We start from the raw sequence: 19,044 nt of genomic DNA, 5'->3' as shown, positions 1-19,044 counted from the left end.
CACCATTATTCCTTTCCAAATACCTCTTAGTACTTCATATTTGTTGTACCCCCATAATGCCCTATGTTTCATTATCCCGGCGTCTCTTCGTCCTTTTGCCCTAAGAGCCTGTTCATGCTTTTCCATGTATATCTGCCCTTCGTTTAGCCATATCCCGAGGTATTTGTATTCGGCCACTTTGGGTATTTCGTGGCCTTGTATTGTAAGCACCTGATCAGTTGTATCGTTAAAAATCATCACACCTGATTTAGTTGCGCTAAAACTGAATCCTAGAGCGTCTCCTTCGTCTCCACAGCAATTAACCAAAGTTTGTAAATCTTCCTGGCTATCTGCTAACAGTACAATATCGTCCGCATACATTAAACCCGGAGAACATCGGAGTTGTAGCACCATCTAGGGACATGAATATCAACATGAAACGAGCCTGAGAGTTGACGTTGCGTATGGATGCCTGCCTCTTCTCTCCCCCTTATTGATATTCGCTCGCACGGAACTCGCATTCACTTGTCGCTTGATACGTAAAGGCATAACCATGTGACAACGGGCATCACCACTCCTTAGGTATAAAAGAAACTTGGTAAAGCAATTTGAGCTGGAGTACACATTTCTTCAGTCTCCACATCACCGTCTCCTCGCGCCTATCAATCTGCGACCATGTGAATAAACACAGTGAACATCATATAGTACATATAAATGAACAGAGTATAAAGAAACTGGCATACGAAAATTACTGTAAATAATCTCATACAGCTACACAGCGTGTTACTCAATTTAGGCTAATGCTGAGGCTAGCCGCTCGAAACACCGCCACGCCTCACGTATTGCGCCCACTGCGCTAAAGTGAGGATAAGTATCCGCTATTCAGTCAGAAAAGGATCTGTGAAACAAAATACGCGTAAAACTACGGTACAAACTAAGGTAGACGCACTTCAAATCCCGGCAAGCACCATCATCAAGTTCTCTGCGGTGAAATTTGGGTGTCTTAGTGGTGTCAATAAACAACCCAAGTATACCGCCGGTGTTTTACATAAGTGTTACCTTTTATTTTGCTCAAACGTTATTATAAAGTACATAGTTCTTTTTGTAACGTTTCTGAAATGTTGTCATAACTGTAACGAAATATTTAAACAACATATATGCAACTTTTTCTCAAATGGTGAAGTAACCACTTATGTGAGACCAAAACATTACAGCAGCGTTAATTTTTTTTATCAAAACTAATAGATTGCTCTTAACATCTTTGCATTTGTAACGAATCTGAAATGTTACAAATAAACGTTGGATAAACCTGTCCTGACTTTTAAAGCCCACAACTGCAGCTTTCTTTCAAATTGTAAAGTAAGATAATAGCCAAGAACCCACCGACTCTCTACATTTCACACGAGTAGCTGCGTGGAAGCGATTCGAATGAGAAAAAAAGCAAAAACAGAAGTTCCCCCAGTACAGCTGGTCAACATGTCAAAACATGCTGTGTGGTTTTAAGCATCCAGCGCCCGCCATTTCTTGCACAAAATTTTGAAAGGTAATGGGTGTAGGAAAATGCCGGGCAGTGGATCCGTGATCCAGTGGAGGAAAGGGAAAAAAAGAGGAAGAGAGCGACAAGGAAAGAACATGCTTGTCTACGGTCAGGCCGTCAAGTTAAAATAGTGCAACGAATTCCGAAGCACGAGGCCAGCAAACTTATAATCAAGGAGCTTCTCGCTGTTCGCATTATTCTCGCCGCTGCTATTCTGCCTTTTTTACAGTCTTCTCAAGAAGCCTGTCACGCTTGTCGGAGCTTCTTCTCCGACACTTTTTTCGGCGGAAACGCACTCTACACAGTCTACCAAGCTTCAAAGTCGACAGTCAACGCTTACCCAGTTGTTGATGAGAAGCGCCGTGCAACAATCCGGTGCGATGAGACAGCGGGCCTTGCAGCGGACGCTCACTTTGCGTAGCGATTCCTAGCGGGAGCACGCGGTCCGTCACCGGCGGGAACACAACGCTTCGTGCCTCCTCTCTCGAGACACGCGCCAAGCGACGGCATTTTGTTTTCATTTCCAGACCACGAACCATGCGCGCCGATTCGACTGCGTGCGTCGTGACGTCACGGCTAGCTCTCCTCCTCGCTCCTTCCCGACAGCTCCTCCTCCGAACCGCCGCTTTCCTCGCCGGTGATGCAAGCGCGCGGCTACTTTGCGTCGTCTGCTTTGGGGCACCTGTCTGGGCGGCCGCTTCCGCGTCGCGTTTTCCAATAGGGCGTCGTGTTAGGATAGGCTACTTCTCGTGTTTCGTCAGAGTTCCAGAGTGAGTTGTTTGTTAAGAAGAAACGATCACTTTCATTGTTTCTGAAACGAGCACTCGAATTTCTCCAGCAGTCAGGCGTGCGATGCAAGGCGCTTATATCTCTCCCGTATCCCTAGCGCGTGCTTGTGGCCGCGCCAATCCAGGATGCAGCAAAGCAGTTGTTTTACAAAGGAAAAAGGCACATTTTATAAAAGACGACGTTGTATGTAATTCAATTCATATAGAAAACGCTAACGGAAAACGGTCGCTGAAAGACGCTGGTAATTCGTGGAGACATTGCGTTCTCGTTAAAATAACAGAAACGTGATCAGTGGTGCTGTATAAGAGAGGAATAAGACCATTGGATGAGGCTGTCGTTTAGACATAGTGCAATGTTCTGCAATGCAACAATGCTAAAACCTTCCCTCGACGGCAAATCTATTCCTGAGGAACCGAAATCTACCTCGTACCGTTTATAAAGCAAAGGGAGGGTGAGGTGACTGAAGATATTTTTCCAAGCATTTCACCCAGAAGAGAAGAGCACCAGGCCGGGGGAAATTTTTGTACCCATTAGAAAACCGGCGGGTATCTGGCGGCACCGGGGATTGAACCCAGAACCAGCCGAATTCGAGGTGGATGCTCTACCAGAAGGCCGCTGGTCTTTTTCTTTTTGTTTTGTTTATTGCCAGGCTTCGACCATACAAATCCAAGAATAAAAATATGTACAAAAGTATATACAGCCTTCCAAGCACCCGACGACAGGGCCTGGCTTTGTCAGATTAAAATTTTCCTAGAGTTACCAGGGGTTCCAGCCGTGGCAGCCGCTCAGGAACATCCACCTTTAGCTTCTGCACTTCCACAAACCTGTATATATTTTCTCGAAAATACATGCATGCCGGTCGTGCGTCGGTATCAAGATAATATTCAGCATTACGGGAGCGCCAAATGCTCTGGAGGCCTACCACGTGTTTAGGTAAAACGGAACGCCATCGATATTTTCTATTGGCAAAAACCGAATTCCACAGCAGAAATTGGTTGGTTTATGGGGTTTAACATCCCAAAGCGACTAAGGCTATGAGAGACGCCGTAGTGAACGGCTCCGGAAAATTCGATCACCTGGGGTTCTTTAACGAGCGTTGACATCGCACAGCACACATGCCTCTAGAATTCCGCCTCCAATGAAATTCAACCGCCGCGGCCGGAATCGAACCCGCATCTTTCACGTCAGCAGCCGAGCACCATAACCACTGAGCCACCGCAGCTTTTTTTTTTCTTTATTGCAGATTTTGACGTCCATATCGAGAGGTTTACAAGAAATAAAACGTGGCGGCCACACTTTGGCCAAAACGACTTTAAAATTTTTTGAGCGACATTAATCCATCTAGTACAGATATCCATTGCAGTGGATCAGGCAGTGCGTTGTACACATTTCTTAATTAAGCACACAACGCTCTCAATAAAATGTTCACGAACCCGGCGAACAACCAAGTCCGCGTGTTCGAACTGCATTCGACTTTTCCACACCGTGTGGAGGCCCAGGGCCATAATGAGGTCATAAGGTATTTCCTCTGAGGTATTCACAGGCAAGACACGTATGCCGTATGGATCCAGGGGTAACTGTTTTTTTTTTTCAAGTTCTTTGAAGTACATCCCAATGAAAGATCGGGTCCCAGCAGTCTAGAAATACATGTTCTATAGTTTCCGGTTTCTTGCATAAAAAACAGTGGTTGTTCCAGGGAATGAAAAATCATTTATCCTGAAGCCAGGTCTTAACTGGGAGGGTGTTTGTATGTAACTTGAAAAAGAACGATTTGGCTGAGGGTAGTATGGGCATTTTCTTTTCAGGAGGTCCTGTCCTGGGCCGCCGCGATGTAGAAAACGGTACAAAGGTACAGGGAGCATGACATCTACAACGTCCCTGTAGAGTTTTTGCTTTGTTACAGCTGAGAGGTACTGCTGGGAAAAACGTACATTCAAAAGCCTATACGACAAGACAACTTCAAGCAGGTATCCAGTCACACTTCACACATATTTTTAACAGACGAAACGACGAGTCCAGGAAGAAGTCTACACAGCCTTACTTGTATAACTGTGCGGAGAAAGATATCGTTCTGGTCCCGTAAAAAAAAAAAACAAAGCGTGACACGATTTGTCGCAGAAACAAGTTGGCCAGGCCAAGAGCCCCTTTTTTGACCGGCAAAAACAAATTCGTTCAACGGGACCGCTTCCAAGTCGAGGCCCAAATAAAAATAGCAAAAACCCGGTGCATTCTTTGAATGCTCATCCGCGCCGCACACAACACACTCATGACGTACCAGATTTTAGATATCAGAAAAAGGTTGCAGACAGTGGCTCTAGAAAACATCGATAGTTGCTTGCGTTGCCACCCATTCGCCTTTTCTTTAGCCCTCAAGGATTGATCTGCCCAGTATGGTTAACGGTCGCGGTAATTTCCGAGAGGTACAACAAGGTACTGCGTCGGCACCACTTGCCAGGTCAGCCGACAAAAGGCTTGTGGTGTGTCCACCCAATCGCCATGCCAAAAGCCATGACTTTTATCCCAGTTTATCTGGGCTCCAGTCGCATTACAAAACTTTTCGACGACATTAGTTGCCTCTCTAATGCTATATTTGCTTGCGCAGAACACCGCGATGTCATCCGCGTACTCCAGAATTTTAACTTGGGCTGTCTGTAACCTGTTATGTGCGCATATGCTCAATTGCCAAGCAGAGTGGCTCAAGATAAGCGGCAAACAGCAGTGGTGACAGCGGGCATCCCTGTCTCACCGACGAGAGCACGCACAAGCAATCAGTGAGCTCCCCGTTAACAATAATACGCGTTGTACATTTTTTGTACGCCATCGTGACGCCTTCCGTAATCACACTGCCCACATTCGTGTGTTCAAGTATGCAGAGCAATGCCTTGTGCGAGACGCGCACTGAGCCACCGCAGCGGTAACTGTTTTTTTTTATTGTCCTCTGGAGCACGTCCTAAAAACAGACACCTTGCCAACAGAGCAAAAAGACGTCATCTATGGTCTCCGGTTGTTTGCAAATGAGGCAATCTGACCCTCAAGGAAGAAACATCTGCTTTGCGTCAAAAAACATTTTCACGGCAAAAGCCCAGTCTGTAGTTTAAAGGAGAAAGTTTTGACTCCCGGCGGCGCCATCATTTTCATTACCCATTTTAAAACGTTGCTACCCGGGCCTCCATAGTACAAATCCCTGTACGAAGGCACACGAAAAATTATGTCACACAGGTTCTTGTACAGTTTTCCGTGTCACGTATCTCAAATATTGTTTTGAAAACCTACCATTAAAAAACCGGACGCTCGAGACTACCACCTTGAAGAACCCAAAAATGCCACCGGGTAGGAGCTCAGTGGCAATCACAGAGTCAGCCGAAGCCCGCCTTGCCACATTGTGCGCAGAAAGGGATCTTGCACGTTGCGGAAAAACAAGATTCTGCCGACGAGTTTTCTCGCGAATAAATGTCCCATCCCATTACCCCCATCCTGGACTCGTCCGCACACGTGCATGTACCTTTCCGAAGGAGAGGCCCACTCAAAATGGGCAAAAAATGCGGTGCAGCTTTTGTACATTAAGTCGTCAGCAATGCTTCACTTGCATCACGTACCAAAGGTTACTGATGGAAAGCAGATTGCACAAAGCGGCTCTAGGAAATATGGATCGATAAGACCTTTTCCACTTTTCTGCTTTGTCCAGTGTTTAATGCGCCTGTGCTGTTCAAAACGAAAAACTTTAGCACACTCACGACGAACGACAACGTAGACAGGACAACGCAGGCGCTTGTTCGTAACTGGCAGGTAAAACTGCTTTCGTTTCATCTCGCTACGACTTTTGTTGAATGGAATAGGGGTTTGGTTCTTCAAAAGACAGGCGTCTGCATTGGGTGTAAAGTGGTTCCTGTCCTCAGTGATATTTTTCTTTCTAAAGTTGATTTCCATATTGAAAAGATTATAAGTGTCCTTTCAAATAAGATTCTTAGGCACATCGACGATAATCTGGTGTTTATTGATAGCCATGACTTTGCATGGCGGGTAGTGGATGTGCTTAAGATTTTTGAGAGTATGAGTGTCGAGTGCAGTTGACGTTTGAAACGCACACCAATGAATGTTTGAAGCTAAACTGCGTTGAGATTGGTAGACAAAAAAAACAGAACGTGGCCTGCGCAGGGATCAAACCTACAGCCTTCGCGTTATTAGCACGACGCTCTAACCAACTGAGCTAGCAGGCCAGAACTGTTCACGGAGTCAAGGCAACCTGTGCCACTCGTCCTTCTGCTATGCACACAGTACGGATGCGTGGACCACTCAGCTCAAAGTGGCAGTGCATGTTCCGCGAAAGAGAAACTGTGTTGAGAGCGGTAGACAAAAAAAAATAGAACGTGGCCTGCGCAGGGATCGAACCTACGACCTTCGCGTTATTAGCACGACGCTCTAACCAACTGAGCTAGCAGGCCTTTTTTTTTCTTTATTACCGACTTGGCCGGGCAAACAAAACAAAAATACAATGCCATGACAATAAAAGCACAGGTCAGTTTCTAGCTAGTGCACGATGATAAAATGGGTTAAATGATTTTAGTTGGTCGAGGACAGGCAGCCACTCAGGCTGAGGAGCTTGCTGTCCGAAAACTTCCTGAGTATACATGATGCTCTCAATGAAATAGTGATGAGCCGGATTCACAACAACATGTTCATGCCTGACATCCATTCGCGTACGCCATAGGCTGTGCATGCAGAGCAACATTAGCAGGTCGCAAGGCACTTCACCTGGCTCTGCACATGGTAGGAAGCGTATTCCAAAAGGAGTCAGGGGGAAATCTTTTTTCAGTGTGCGCTTCAACACATCCCAAAGAAAAACAGCGTCATGACAGTCGAGAAAGATATGTTCTATAGTTTCCACTTTCTTGCAAATAAGACACTCTACTGACCAAGGTACAAAAAGGCCTTTGCTTTGCAACCATGGCTTCACTGGGAGGGTTCCAGTATGCAATTGAAAAAAGAAAGACCGCACTGAAGGCTTCACCGGCATTCTTTTGACTCTTTTTAGCACATCCCTTTAGGGACCCAGAAGATATGCACTGCGATAAACAGGCACTGGCAGAAACACATCAAGCAGGACCTTGTACATCTTTTTCCTTGTTACAATGGTTAGATATTCATCGGAAAATTTTGACCGAAGAATACGGACTGCTGCAACAACTTCTTGCATAAAAGCACTTAACCCACTCCACCCTGCAGACATGGATGACACAACATAATCAGGCAGTGATTCTGACAATCGCACTTGTATAACAGTTCGCAGAAAATCATTATCTTGACGCAAGAAAAAGAATCTAGTGACTATCTGTCTCAGAAATAAATTTGATAACCCCAGCCCCCCGTTCCGCACCTTGTGGAACAGATTGCATCGGCTGGTACGTTCCCATGTTGACGCCCAAATAAATGTTGCAAACACTCTGTGCAACCTTTGCACTGAAGTCCTTGGCAAAGTTAACGCTTGCAGAACGTAAAAAATCCTCGCTATTAAAAACATGTTGCACACCGTAGCTCTTGCAAACATGGAAAAGTTGTGACCCCCCCATTTGCTTGTCTGAGCTTTGACTCGTTCGGTTTCATGGGCCCAATATTCTTTGCTTTCTCTGTAGTTGGTTAGCGGCACGCCGAGGTACTTTACTGGCGTGTCTACCCACTTCATTCGACAGAATACTTCTGGCGTGGCCTGCCACTTTCCATGCCAAAAACCAAAACATTTCTGCCAGCTTATCGCACAGCCACTTGCATCACAAAAATTTACGGCTTCTCTCACCACTTCTTGCACGATTTCCTGGTCTCTGCAGAACACTGCTATATCATCTGCATATGCCAATATCTTCACTTCAGTATTACAAAAGGCGTAACCTCGAATGTTTTGCGTAGTTAACAGCTTTAAACAAAAGGGCTCCAGGTAAAGTGCAAAAAGAAGTGGAGAAAGAGGGCAACCCTGCCTCACTGCCGACAAGACAGGAATACTATTACTCAGGCGGTTATTAATTATGAACCTTGATGTACAGCCATCATAAACCATTTTCACGCCATCAATGATGATACATCCCACATTCACATGTTCCAAAAGCACGAACAAAATTTCATGCACAACTTTATCAAACGCCTTATGCAGGTCCAGTTGCATCATGGCGACACGACCCTCCGTTGCATCACAGCATTCAAGGACACTCCTAGCTACGTGTATGTTAGTAAAAATGAATCTGTCTTTTATGCCGCAGGTCTGGTGTGGGCCAACAAGGGTTTTAATTACTGTTTGGAGTCGTCCGGCTAGCACTTTCATATAAATTTTGTAGTCTACGTTAGTTAAGCTTATTGGGCGGTAACACTCAACTGACAGCAACCTACTAGGGTCGTCCGATTTTGGGATCAACACCACGTGGGAAGTTCGAAAAGACGGCGGAGTTAACTTTCTTTCGTAACACTCGCTTATTACGCGCTGCAATGCTATTGCCATTTCTGTTTTCAAAGCCTTGTAAAGTGCGGCACCGAGGCCGTCCGGCCCAGGCGACTTGTTTAAGCTAAGCTGCTGTATTGCAGCTTCGATTTATGCTGCCGTTATGGGCTCCTCAAGTACCTGCGCCAGGTCCTCCTCGACTCTTGGCATTAGCGACAGGAATGCAGTTTTGTGATGTTCAACATCAGGCGTTTTAAGGCTGAACAAGTTTTGGTAATATTCCAGAAAAGCCCTTTCAATCACCTCAGATTCGGAAGTTACGTCATTGCGATAACAAATTTCCTTTATCTCTTTCGAAACTGCATACTGTTTTTCGTCGCTGAGCGCCCTTTTTGTGGGCGTCTCCCCAAGCCAAAATCTTTCACTGCGCGCCCTTATCACAGCAACTCGATATTTCGTTTCATCTATTAGTTCAAGCTTAGTTTTGGTCTCTTTTATTTCTTGTCTGTACAACCCCGGTTTGACGCCTTCCATGCTGAGCATGAAATCAAGCTCGGTACGAAGTTCCTTTTCTTGCTGTTTTTTTTACGCTTTAAAACACATGCTCTTTCTATAGCGGCCACTTTCACGTCGCATTTAAATTGTTCCCATGTTTGTATAAAGTCTGTCTCTTTTTCTAACAAGCTTTTGACTGAGTCTTTTAGTTTCTTGCTAAACTCGTCATCCTCCAACAATGAGTCATTAAATTTCCATAATTCCCAACTAAACTTGACAGTCCTTTTCCTCTCCCCAAGTGTGATCACGACTAAAGAATGATCACTGAAGCTGACGTGCACAGTCTGGTAATGGGAACACAAGGGCACAACCTCAGAAGAAACATAAATTCTGTCCAGCCTTGCGTGACTAACGCCTTGGAAATGCGTGTACTGTGCTTGTTCTGAACCTTGCATTATAATGCCAATGTCTTCCAATTCTGCCTCATTAATTATCTCAGAGAGCAGCTCGGCACTCGTGTCCTGCAGGGTTTTGTTCGTTGTTCTATCTTCAGGTCTACACACACAGTTAAAATCTACAAGCAATAGTACACGCTTTTCTGTCAGCAGGAAAGGTTGAACACGGCGAAAAAAGGCATCTCGTTCGGGAATTTTATTAGGTGCATATACACACACAGCTCTCCACTCTACACCAGGAAAGTAAAAATCGCATGCTACAATTCGGCCACTTTCACAGGAAAACACAGTTTCCACGGCGACTTTGCCGTTTCGAGTTAGAATCAGACACCCTCCCGACTTTCCTTCTGCGTGGCACACGCAAACACTGAACTGTGCACGGTAAATTTCTGCCATCGCATCTGTCGACTCTTCGCTTTCAATTTTTGTCTCTTGAACAGCCAACAGATCGATTTCGTTTTAGAACAAGAGACGTTTAAGCTGATTTTGCCTTCTTCGCGCAGAAAGACCTCTCACGTTCAGTGTGGCAATACGCAAGCTAGATGTTAGTTGAGACGCCATCTAAATGGTTTGGATTCGCCGCTCTCGAAGTGACATCGGTTTGCAGCTCACCTCATCAAAAATCCTTCCAGCTTGCAAAGTACGGCAGTGTCAGCACTGAACCCGATCGATGACCGGGTTACCAACACGAAGACCCCGCAAGGCACCTCCGCTAAGGCGGAGGGACACGCGACGAAGTCCTACGATCAGGAGGGATGTTCGGCTTGGGCTTGTAGGCCGCACGTCGAACAGGAGGCGCTTTGGGAAGAGGTTCCTCATGGTCCGTCCCGTCGTAGCTCGTCGCCTTGTCATCAGCTTCGTCGTGCGTCCTCTTCGCTGGCAAAGTTGACGCCGCGGGCATCTCCGTGTCAACGTCCTTCTCGTCGGTCGATTCCAAAACCGTCTCAGCTGCACCTACCGCAGCATCATCTGCTTTTCCCGCGTCCGCCTCAGTTCTGGTGTCAGGCACAGGTGGTTCTTCTGAGTTGGCAGCCTCATGTGCCGTGGGAAGCGTTGCTTTTTCTGAGGCTATGCTTTTCGGTACTGCGTCTTCCCGACTCTCACGGGTCGCCTCTACCGCGTCGACTTCGTCCATAATATGCTCCTCAGTAGTATCCCTACGACCAGGACCAGCTACGGTAGCATATGTTCGCACGCACTGGGCGTCGTCCTGGCCGAAGCGACGACAGAGCCCGCAACGTGGCACACGGCACTCCCGACGTATGTGTCCGGTGCCGCGGCACCGGAGGCAGAGCGGAGCTCTGCCAGGAACGTGGACGAGTGTGACGTCCTCTCCAACACGCAGCTGGTGCGGTAAGTCGTCGATGGTAACGCCCACCTTCAGCTTCAATGTCACTGAGCGCGTAGTAGACGACTTGTCGACGCAGCCTTTGACTCTCCACTTGTCCCGAGTTATGTCGGTCACTTTTCCAAAAGCCGCCAGAGCTGCCTTCACGTCGTCATCTTTCACGCCGTGTAGCAGCCAGAACAGCTTCAGCCTGACGCCCTGGTTGCATGGGTCAATAACCACACAGCGGTGGTCCTTGACGTTGAGCGCCTCCGCCTGTAACATTTTGTTTTTTCCTTCTTCATTGCAGAATGTCACGGCCCAAACATGATTCATCTGATATGCCCCGAGGGCAACCACTTCCGGCAGCAATGACAGACGCTCAAGAGCGTCACGAAAGTTTTCAACACGGTATGGCCTGGCTTGGACGTCGCCATGCAAAAAAACAGTATGCAAAACGCTCGAACCTGTTGGCAAATGCGGCAAAATCAGCTGGTAGTCCTCGTTCGGTTTGATAGTACTCCTGATACCGCGGCCCGGCTGGGCCGCTAAATCCGCTCCTTGGGAGCCCATGATACACACGTCCGTCACGCTCGGTGGCCGGAAGTCGAAAAAATACTGAGCTAGCAGGCCAGAACTGTTCACGAAGTCAAGGCAACCCGTGCCACCCGTCCTTCTGCTATGCACACAGTACGGATGCGTGGACCACTCAGCTCAAAGTGGCAGTGCATGTTCCGCGAAAGAGAAACTGTGTTGAGAGCGGTAGACAAAAAAAATAGAACGTGGCCTGCGCAGGGATCGTACCTACGACCTTCGCGTTATTAGCACGACGCTCTAACCGACTGAGCTAGCAGGCCAGAACTGTTCACGGAGTCAAGGCAACCCGTGCCACTCGTCCTTCTGCTATGCACACAGTACGGATGCGTGGACCACTCAGCTCAAAGTGGCAGTGCATGTTCCGCGAAAGAGAAACTGTGTTGAGAGCGGTAGACAAAAAAAAAATAGAACGTGGCCTGCGCAGGGATCGAACCTACGACCTTCGCGTTATTAGCACGACGCTCTAACCGACTGAGCTAGCAGGCCAGAACTGTTCACGGAGTCAAGGCAACCCGTGTTTTTTTTTTCTTTATTCCCTGGCTTTGGAAAACAACACTTCACGAAAAAAAAAGGAACAGACAAATCACAAAAGCAATAGTACAGGACAATGAACACATTGAAAAGACATACTCAGCCAGCGTCAGGCTGGCTTCGTCACATTAAAACTCCCGCAAAGACAACAAAGGCTCTACCCTTGAGAGCCAGTCGGGAGGTTCCGCAGCCGCTTTTTGTATAGCGACAAACCAGTCCATAGACTCTCGGAAATAAATTCGGGCAGGGCGCGCTTCCCTGTCACAGTGATAGCCTGCCATTCTGGAGCGCCATATACAGTGGAGACCCAGGAGCATAATTAAATCAAATGGAACCCCGTCGTCATTATCAATGCTTAAATATCGAATGCCATGCGAATCTAGGGGGAAATCTTTCTTCATAGTCCGTTGCAAAACATCCCAAAAATAAACCCCTTCCCAACAATGTAAAAAAACATGGTCTATTGTTTCCGGCTGCTTACAGATTAAACAATGCGAACCCCAAGGTAAAAATAAATCCTTTCCCTCGAAAAATTTCTTTACTGACAACGTTCCGGTGTGTAATTTAAAGAAAAAGGTCTTAGCGCCTGGTGGCACCTGCATTTTCTTTACTCTCTTTAAGACGTCTGAGCCTGGGCCTCCACTGTATAAGGCTCTATACAAAGGTTGTGGCAAAACAGTGTCACATAAATCGTGGTACAGCTTTTTCCGTTTTACACAACACAGATATTCATTAGAAAAACGCACTGAAAGAAATCTAACACTTGCGACGACCTCTCTGTAATAGCCGAATATACCACACGTAACTTCTTCGGTGGAGACAACAAACTCCGGCAGTAGGCGCCGCAGCCTAACTTGGCAGACAGTGCGCAAGAAAGGGTCGGAAACGTCGCGAAAAAACAAAAACCGGTTGACCACTTGCCGCAAAAAGAGGTGTCCAAGTCCCAAGCCACCGTCTTTCACCCGACGGAATAAGTTTGTTCTGCTGCAGCGTTCCCATTCTGCAGCCCAAACAAAGACGGCGAAAATCCTGTGGAGCCTCTGTACATTTACACGCGAACAATGCAAAACTTGAAGAAATGAACGGCGGCGCAACAAGAAGAACACAACAAGAGAGGGGACACCACATGCGCACACTACCAACTGTTTATTGCATGGAAAGGTGGCGTATTTAAACACAGCTCAGGCATGACACTCATCGCATTATCGCACAGACCCAACACGTGGAAAAGAAACAGCAACATCAGGATAAAAGACTAGAACCCTTAACCTCTGCAGAAAAAACTAAAAGATTTTGATAACAGAACTTTGAGCAGGCCATCTCGTAGCAAAAGCAGAGTCAACAATCGTAGCAAAAGCAGAGTCAAACAAGAGAAGCAAAAGCAGTCAAAAAAAAAAATACAATCGTAGCAAAGGCAGCGTCAAACGTATCAAGCAAAAGCAGTCAGAACCCGAGAAACAACAAAACAAGAAAAAAAAAACAGTAACAAAGTTAACAACCCGCCTAAAACAAACAACAAACGGCCGCTAGAAATGCAGGGCTGAAAAGATGCACAGCACATGGCGTTACAAAAAACTGTCAAGAAAGGACACTTCATTTCTACGGAGGGATACTGAGGAGTCGCTAACACAAGTGCTTCCCTTCTTATTGATCATAAAGGCCTCAAGAATTTCGCGTGCCACCTGATCGCGACTCCTGCCGAGAATCCTTATTCCGTTAAGCACTGGCTCACACTTGCAATCTTTACAATGTAGGGGCAAATTCGACCCTCCTCCGTTTTCTAACGACTTTTCGTGTTCCCGTGTTCTGTCGTTAATGCAGCGACCTGTCTGGCCTATATAGACCGCCCCGCAGGTCAGTGGGATTTCGTACACCACTCCGACGGCACAAGAAACGAAATGCTTGCCGTGCCTCTTTCCGCACATGGCTTTCTTCTCTTCGCTGATCCGCGAGCATAACCCGCTCAGCTTTCTTGGCGCAGAGAAAACGACAGGAACGTCGTACCGGCCAGCAACTTTCTTCAAGTTGTGCGTCACACGGTGTATATAAGGGACCACTTGTGGTCGCTTTGATCCCGGCTTAGCATGGAATTTTTTCTTCTTTCCTTTCATTTTTTGAAGGAGGGTCTCCGCTACGCTACAAACAACAGAACACGGGAAGCCAGCCATTTTAAGCCTTTCGATCTGATTGTTAAAGCTAGCCTCAGCCATGTGAGCACAGGACTTAAGCAATGCGGACTCGAGGCAAAGTGAAGCGATCGCCCTTTTTACTGTCTTAGAGTGCGCTGATCCGTACGGAAGAAGCTCCTTTTTTGCTCGTGGGGAATACATCCAACAAACACGTCCTTCTAAAAACTTGATATTAATATCTAAAAACTGCAAGCTGTTGTTGTCAGGAAGTTCGTGAGTAAAAGCCAGCCCTTTCCCCTGTTGTCTGAAAACGGATAAGATTCTTTCCACTGTGCTGGGGAGCGTCAATGCAGAGTTAGTACTTTTTAGTATTACCAAGAAGTCGTCCACGTATCTAAAAATTCGCAGGACTGGGCCACTGTCAAGGGAAGAAGCTAAAGCACGGTCAATAGTTGATAAAAATATATTACACAATGCAGGGGCGACACAGGAACCGATGCAGATGCCTCTTCTCTGCAAGTACATTTCAGTTTCAAAGGAAACAAACGTAGACCTTAGGTAAAATTCTAGAAGTGATAAAAAATTGTCAACACTTAGTCCAGCTGAGTTCTGAAATGCGATGGCCCCATTAGATTCAATGCACTCCCGTACGGATTTCAAATCCGTACGGATTTCAAATCCGTACCTTTTCAAATCCGTACGGGAGTGCATTGAATCTAATGGGGCCATCGCATTTCAGAACTCAGCTGGACTAAGTGTTGACAATTTTTTATCACTTCTAGAATTTTACCTAAGGTCTACGTTTGTTTCCTTTGAAACTGAAATGTACTTGCAGAGAAGAGGCATCTGCATCGGTTCCTGTGTCGCCCCTGCATTGTGTAATATATTTTTATCAACTATTGACCGTGCTTTAGCTTCTTCCCTTGACAGTGGCCCAGTCCTGCGAATTTTTAGATACGTGGACGACTTCTTGGTAATACTAAAAAGTACTAACTCTGCATTGACGCTCCCCAGCACAGTGGAAAGAATCTTATCCGTTTTCAGACAACAGGGGAAAGGGCTGGCTTTTACTCACGAACTTCCTGACAACAACAGCTTGCAGTTTTTAGATATTAATATCAAGTTTTTAGAAGGACGTGTTTGTTGGATGTATTCCCCACGAGCAAAAAAGGAGCTTCTTCCGTACGGATCAGCGCACTCTAAGACAGTAAAAAGGGCGATCGCTTCACTTTGCCTCGAGTCCGCATTGCTTAAGTCCTGTGCTCACATGGCTGAGGCTAGCTTTAACAATCAGATCGAAAGGCTTAAAATGGCTGGCTTCCCGTGTTCTGTTGTTTGTAGCGTAGCGGAGACCCTCCTTCAAAAAATGAAAGGAAAGAAGAAAAAATTCCATGCTAAGCCGGGATCAAAGCGACCACAAGTGGTCCCTTATATACACCGTGTGGCGCACAACTTGAAGAAAGTTGCTGGCCGGTACGACGTTCCTGTCGTTTTCTCTGCGCCAAGAAAGCTGAGCGGGTTATGCTCGCGGATCAGCGAAGAGAAGAAAGCCATGTGCGGAAAGAGGCACGGCAAGCATTTCGTTTCTTGTGCCGTCGGAGTGGTGTACGAAATCCCACTGACCTGCGGGGCGGTCTATATAGGCCAGACAGGTCGCTGCATTAACGACAGAACACGGGAACACGAAAAGTCGTTAGAAAACGGAGGAGGGTCGAATTTGCCCCTACATTGTAAAGATTGCAAGTGTGAGCCAGTGCTTAACGGAATAAGGATTCTCGGCAGGAGTCGCGATCAGGTGGCACGCGAAATTCTTGAGGCCTTTATGATCAATAAGAAGGGAAGCACTTGTGTTAGCGACTCCTCAGTATCCCTCCGTAGAAATGAAGTGTCCTTTCTTGACAGTTTTTTGTAACGCCATGTGCTGTGCATCTTTTCAGCCCTGCATTTCTAGCGGCCGTTTGTTGTTTGTTTTAGGCGGGTTGTTAACTTTGTTACTGTTTTTTTTTCTTGTTTTGTTGTTTCTCGGGTTCTGACTGCTTTTGCTTGATACGTTTGACGCTGCCTTTGCTACGATTGTATTTTTTTTTTTGACTGCTTTTGCTTCTCTTGTTTGACTCTGCTTTTGCTACGATTGTTGACTCTGCTTTTGCTACGAGATGGCTTGCTCAAAGTTCTGTTATCAAAATCTTTTAGTTTTTTCTGCAGAGGTTAAGGGTTCTAGTCTTTTATCCTGATGTTGCTGTTTCTTTTCCACGTGTTGGGTCTGTGCGATAATGCGATGAGTGTCATGCCTGAGCTGTGTTTAAATACGCCACCTTTCCATGCAATAAACAGTTGGTAGTGTGCGCATGTGGTGTCCCCTCTCTTGTTGTGTTCTTCTTGTTGCGCCGCCGTTCATTTCATCATGCACCAACTCGCCCCTCAGGCCATTCTTCTGAATGCAAAACTTGCATAACAAACCAAAGTTTACTGATATAAAAAAGGTTACATACAGTAGCTCTGGCGAAAATCGATAAGTTGGCACCTTTCCACTTCTCCGCTTTCTCCCGTAACGCTTTCGTCTGTTCTTGCCAATATTGCTCGCTTTGGCGGTAACCATCAAGCTCGACGCCTAAGTACTTGGTTGGGGTTTTCGCCCACGTCACATTTGCAAAGTGTTCAGGCTTCGATGGCCACCGTCCATGCCAGAACCCAAGGCACTTGGCCCAGTTCACCCCGCTTCCGGTAACCTGAGAGAACTCACGGACACATTTGACAGCCTCGGTTATGCTCTCATGGTCCACCGTACAAACTGCAACATCATCGGCGTACGCCAGCAGCTTCACCTCGGCTGCTTGTAACTTAAACCCATTAACGTTGTCATTGTTCAATATTTTAATACACAATGTCTCAATGTATATACAAAACAAAAGAGGGCTGAGAGGGCAGCCCTGTCGCACCGAACGCTGCACGCTAATGGGGGCCCCCAGACTCTTATTTACGATCAATCTCGTCGTGCAGTTTCGGTACGCCAGGGCCACGCCCTTGCGGATAACTGATCCAACGTTCGCATGGTCCAAAATAGAAAACAAAATTTCGTGATCGACGCAGTCAAAAGCTTTCTCGAGGTCGACTTGGAGAATGGCCACCCGACCATTCGAGTCATCACAACACTCAAGAACACTTCGCACCTTGTGAATATTGGACATTATTGACCTCCCTTTTATCCCACACGTCTGGTGTGGCCCAACTATATCCTTAATCACCGTCTGCAATCTCCGAGCCAAAACCTTCATAAAAATTTTATATTCAACGTTTGTAAGTGCTATGGGTCTGTAAGCTGTAACCAGTCGTAATTTATCTATTTGATCCGTTTTAGGAATAAGCACCGTGTGGGATGACCCATATGACGGAGGGAGTGCATTTACTGTGTAGGCAGCGTTAAAGATAACGTTCAGGATAGGGGCAATTTCGTGCTTGAAATCTTTGTAAAAACGCGCGCTGAGCCCATCTGGTCCCGGCGATTTACCGGGGTTTAAACTGGCGATTGCATGCTCCACTTCTGTTTCAGTGGCCGCATTTGTTTTTCCAGTCCCGGACTACTTGCTGGCAGGTCTCGGCTTCCGCTCGGACAGGAAAAGCGTCATGGTCACATGACCTACTTGCCATAGGCTGCTTTCGAACACGGCGCCAGAGTCGGGCTCCCCCTCGGTTACCGTACAAGGACGCTGTCATCTGCTAGCAGACGATGCAAGCCACGGCCACTACGACGCCGAAGCAACGCCGAAGCAACGCCGTGCGCTCGATCATGATACTGAGTCGATTTAAAGACTGTACTGTCAGCTTAGCGTAGGTGCATTACAGAACTCAGCTTCGGAGGTATGCTCGCCGCTACTGCTTGCGGCGAAGTTCGCACAAAGTAGCCCAACTCGTTGCGGAAAGGCGGATAGACGAAAGCCTCCGCAAAAATGTTGACAACAAGCTCTATAGCTGCTCCAGTATACGAGTGGTTCACCTGCGATGCTTTCAGGTAAGCGTACAGACAGCATGTGGCAGAACAAGCGAACAAGAACCTCTTGACGACACGAGCAAACAATACGCCCTCGCAGCTCCGAACGCGCGTCCGTGTGCAGGGAATTCAAAAAAATAAACGAAAATGCAAGAACAAAAAGTCTTGCGATGGCTCAGAGAGGAGCTACGGAGCTCATGTGAAGGTTTAACGCATGATATCGACCTCCAGGGACACGAAAAGCACTCAAAATGCACACGGAGTCTAACTTAATATGGCTGCCAGCGCGGCGCGCAGCTATCGTCTGCTGCCTTCTCAGCAGCCCCAAGCAGCCCGCGGACTGCCATAGGCTAAAAACGAACGCGTTGCTATGGCGATGCAAGCAGGTGGGCGGAGCTTTCGGGCTGCCCGAGAAAAACAAATACCGGACTCGAGTCCGCAAGTAGTCCCGGACAGTCCGGGACTGAAAAACAAATACGCCCAGTGATAGCCACTTCTAATCTCTCTTTTACGTCATCACCAAGACGCGGCATCGCCGCCAGAAACTGATCTTTAAATGTGATAGTGTCTACCGTGTGGGATGCGAAGAGCGCTTGGTAATGCTCGTTGAAAGCTGCTTTTATGTGGTCGTTGTCTGCCGACAAGACACCGCCCCATTCTATTTTGTCGATGTGGTTCCTTTCAGCGTTTGCTTTTTCCAACCCCAGCGCTCGTTTTGATGGCGCCTCCCCTGCAGCTATGTCTTCTGCCCTTGCCCTCACTAACGCTCCCCGATACCGTTCTTGTTCGATCA

General features: G+C 47.0%; 1 protein-coding gene and 3 non-coding genes across 4 annotated transcripts in view; all 4 read right to left on the bottom strand.

The window, feature by feature from the left end:
- The window catches only part of LOC149345626 (alpha-N-acetyl-neuraminyl-2,3-beta-galactosyl-1,3-N-acetyl-galactosaminide alpha-2,6-sialyltransferase-like), a 71,670-nt gene extending 69,664 nt beyond the window's left edge, over positions 1-2,006 (bottom strand). The window contains exon 1 of the mRNA XM_089586144.1: positions 1,857-2,006. The gene's annotated coding sequence lies outside the window, so the exon portion shown is untranslated. The remainder of the gene's footprint in view (positions 1-1,856) is intronic.
- A 4,442-nt stretch (positions 2,007-6,448) lies between these two features.
- TRNAI-AAU (transfer RNA isoleucine (anticodon AAU)) lies at positions 6,449-6,522 on the bottom strand. The gene has a single exon. It is a non-coding gene; the product is annotated as a tRNA-Ile (tRNA).
- Positions 6,523-6,673: 151 nt separating this feature from the next.
- On the bottom strand, positions 6,674-6,747 carry TRNAI-AAU (transfer RNA isoleucine (anticodon AAU)). The gene has a single exon. It is a non-coding gene; the product is annotated as a tRNA-Ile (tRNA).
- Positions 6,748-12,015: 5,268 nt separating this feature from the next.
- TRNAI-AAU (transfer RNA isoleucine (anticodon AAU)) lies at positions 12,016-12,089 on the bottom strand. Its single transcript has one exon. It is a non-coding gene; the product is annotated as a tRNA-Ile (tRNA).
- Positions 12,090-19,044: the final 6,955 nt, after the last annotated feature.

This window comes from Amblyomma mixtum, chromosome 4 (genome assembly GCF_055824585.1).
Source record: "Amblyomma mixtum isolate Tamu chromosome 4, ASM5582458v1, whole genome shotgun sequence".
NCBI lineage: Eukaryota > Metazoa > Arthropoda > Arachnida > Ixodida > Ixodidae > Amblyomma > Amblyomma mixtum.
This window is presented reverse-complemented; position numbering and strand designations above follow the sequence as displayed.